Here is a 3456-nt window from a genome sequence, read left to right as displayed (position 1 = left end):
AAAAGTACAGCACATACAGTAATGTACAGCACATAATACTTGAGAATGGCCATAAAAAATCTATGTTACTGGTTTATGTATTTACTATACTAGATCCTTCTGTCATTATTTTAAAGTCTATTCTTTCTATGTATAAAAGAAGTTTTCTGTAAAACAGCGTGTTGTGTTACACTGCCAGCAGCCTCACACATCCTATGTTTACCTCATTTCTTCATGGCATCATTTTCTCTTGTGCTTGATTTAATCTCGTGTTGCTTTGCACAGTAACAGGCTGTACAGGCCTGTAGTGCAGGAGCAATAGGCTAGACCATACAGCCAAGGTGTGCAGGTTATGCCATTGAGGTTTGTGTAAGTGTGCTTTATGATGTTTGCACAACAAAAACTGCCTAACCACACGTTTCTCAGGACATATCCCCATCATTCAGAGACCCATGATTGTAACTGCCTCAGAGGTAAAGATTCATAGATTGCATACACAAAATATAAGTTTTTCTGTACCAAAATATATATATATATATATAAATTGTGCTAAAAAAAAATAAATAAATTGTGCTCGCTTCGGCAGCACATATGCTAAAATTGGAATGATATAGAGAAGATTAGCATGGCCTTTGTGTAAATATATATATATAAAATCCTAAACAATGTTGAAGGTTAATCAAAAATCTGGGGGAAAGTTTGCACAGTAGATAAAAGATGAAGTACTGTATAAAGTAAGACTAAAAACCAAATTTAAAAAAATCAATAGAAAAGTGGACAAAGAACACCAACAGTTGAGAATTTAACGTTACAAAGTCTGACCATTTGCAATACTTCCAAATGAAAGAAAAATAGCCATATATAAGTGGCCCAAGATTATAAAGCAAATAATTACTTTAGAGTTTGAGATGAACTGTGAAAGTTTAAAAAAGAAGGCACATGGTCACAAAATATGAAAGGATGTCCAACCTCACTATTCATCAAAATACTGTGAATATGAAATCAGAATGTGGTACCTCTCCACGAATTGGTGAAAATGAAAAAGATCATAAATACCTACTCAATGTTGATGTGGGTCCAGGGACCAGACATCTATGTACTATTCTTAGAAATATATATTGATTGAACATTTCTAGAAAGCAAACAGACAATATGCTTCATATTTCTTTAACTATCTCATGAACTTTGTCCAAGCGATTCTACTTACAGGAAATTGGCCTACAGAAATAACTGGACAAGTGTCTGAACCTTCTATATTCTCAGCGCATGCTGTATCAGACAGGGTTTTCCAGAAAAACAGATCAAATGCACACACACATATATATGGGGAGTGAGAAATCTATGAGCATGATACCAGGATAGTCATTCAGGGAAGAGTTGATATTGCTTTATTTTATTTTATTTTTTTACTGTCCTGAATTACTTATTAAGGTAAGATTGTCACAAACATTACTTATATTAGTGGTATCAGTGGAGCTGGAGAGTACCGCACCTTCTCCATGCTGCATGGCAAGAACCACCAATAGTGTGGTAGAACTTGTGGCCCTTTCCAAGGCCATGGCTCTTGCAGCCTGCAGATGTCAGCCCCACATCTCCCTGTGCTTGTGGACTGGTTTGGTGATCCACTGGATGTCAGGATTCCTTCTGATAGCCTCATGGAATGGATCAATGAGGACAACCTCAAAGAATTTGTAGGTGGGACATTCAGCAACCCAGTAAAAATTCAGGACTCTCAGAGCCCCACAGTGGTGTCCAGCATACTCTTTAGCAACAGACTGAAGGCTTTCAGGAAATGTTAGCTGGTCAACATCATGATGGACAGGCTTGCTGTAAGTCACAACCTTAAAAATGGGCAGTTGCAGTCATCATGGCACACACGAATCTGATATATGATATAACTTTGCTTGGCCCTGTATCCCAGCCTGCATGCTTTATCTGGCTGGGTGGGGCAGGGGCCCTGTGGATTGCAGAGAGCTGACCGTGTTGCACACAGCAGCATCCTGAGAAGGAAGCATATGACTTCACACTGCTTCTTCTTCCATCACTCCTGGATGTCCTAGTAAGCGCCCATCTTGGCTTACCTGACGACTGCAGACTGAAAGTGATAGTGCAGTCCTGAGTTCTAACTTCATAGGGCAGGCCAGCAGGCTAGCAATTCAGGTGGGATTTCTAATGTTGCAGTCTTGACATGAATTTCTTCTCCTCCAGGAAACTCAGTTTTTGTTGCTTAAGGCCTTCAATTGCTTGAGTGAGGCCCATCCTCATTATAGAAGGTAATCTGTTTTACTTAAAATCAACTGATTATAAATGTTAATCACATCTATGTTAGGTTCAAGGAAGTGTGCTGTGGCTGCCAGAGTCTAACTCTTAGAAAAACAGGAACAGGGAAGTGCTGACAAGGTCCCTGTGAGGCTGAGAACAAAGAGTTCAGCACAAAGTTGGGCGAACATCCTGCATTCTATGAGTTAGAGACCCTTATCAGAAGTTTATGTTTGAAATTCTCCACTGAGCTAAACTCTTCCCCTGTTGCTATGCTGCACGCGACCTCCCTAGCGAATAGCTAACTGCCACATCTGCTTCTGTATAATGCTTGCTCACTTAGGATATATAAGGACCTAGTTGTAAGCGCCAGGCACGACTTTGTTTGCAGCCCCTTGTGGGTACGGTGTCTCCGGACACCTTGAGAGCTCGTCCCTGAGCAGGTTAAAGTTGGCCAGTAAAGTAAGATCTATACCCCTGAAAGTCTCCAACGTTTGTTCTCGCGCTTGGTGGATCTAACAATCTACAGAATACCTTCATATAGACATCTAGGCTATTGTTTGACCAGGCACTGAGCACCATAGTCTAATCAAGTTGACACATAAAATTTACTAGCACAGGTGATCACACCTGGTACTTTACAGAGAAAATAAGAATCATTATAAAGATGTCTCTCACTTGACTGGTAGTGGTGCAGTGGATAGAAAATCAACTTGGGAAGCTGAGGTTCCAGGTTCAAAACCCCAAGATAACCAGTGTCGCAACCAGTGCGACAAGTATATTCCAGGGTCCTGAGCAGAAACGGTACAAAATTAATAAATATAGACAAAGAACTAAAGACATATAAAAGATGGGTTTCAGAAGGAAGCCACAGCTCCTTGCCAGCAGTAACTCCTGCCCTGGCAGAGCCGCAAAAACATGGCTGCACCACCCTAACCACATCCTTCTTTATTATTCTGGGCAAAGTGGAAATTAGCAATTCAATGACGTTTCCAAGGCAACCCAAGAAATCACCACATGTAGAAAACCCCCCACCAATACTTAACATACACAACCTTCTACAAAGAAGTAACTTCCTTCCAGTCCTTCCGGGGAACATGGCAGGCAGGACGAGCACCACAGCCTTTTGCAATTTAATCAGGCAGGTGCGATGGGGGGTTGGGCAGACTGTCAGCTTACAGTCAGCTCCCAGCACCTCTGTCCTCCAGATATCCAAAC

General features: G+C 41.1%; 2 pseudogenes; one reads left to right on the top strand and one right to left on the bottom strand.

Moving 5' to 3' along the window:
- The first annotated feature begins 549 nt into the window (after positions 1–549).
- Positions 550–649, top strand: LOC136407309 (U6 spliceosomal RNA; annotated as a pseudogene).
- Positions 650–1446: 797 nt separating this feature from the next.
- LOC136406246 (large ribosomal subunit protein eL15-like) lies at positions 1447–2050 on the bottom strand (annotated as a pseudogene).
- Positions 2051–3456: the final 1406 nt, after the last annotated feature.

This window comes from Saccopteryx leptura, chromosome 5 (assembly GCF_036850995.1).
Source record: "Saccopteryx leptura isolate mSacLep1 chromosome 5, mSacLep1_pri_phased_curated, whole genome shotgun sequence".
Taxonomy (NCBI): domain Eukaryota; kingdom Metazoa; phylum Chordata; class Mammalia; order Chiroptera; family Emballonuridae; genus Saccopteryx; species Saccopteryx leptura.
Note: the sequence above shows the minus strand (reverse complement) of the source record. Positions and strands in the feature narration are given on the sequence as shown.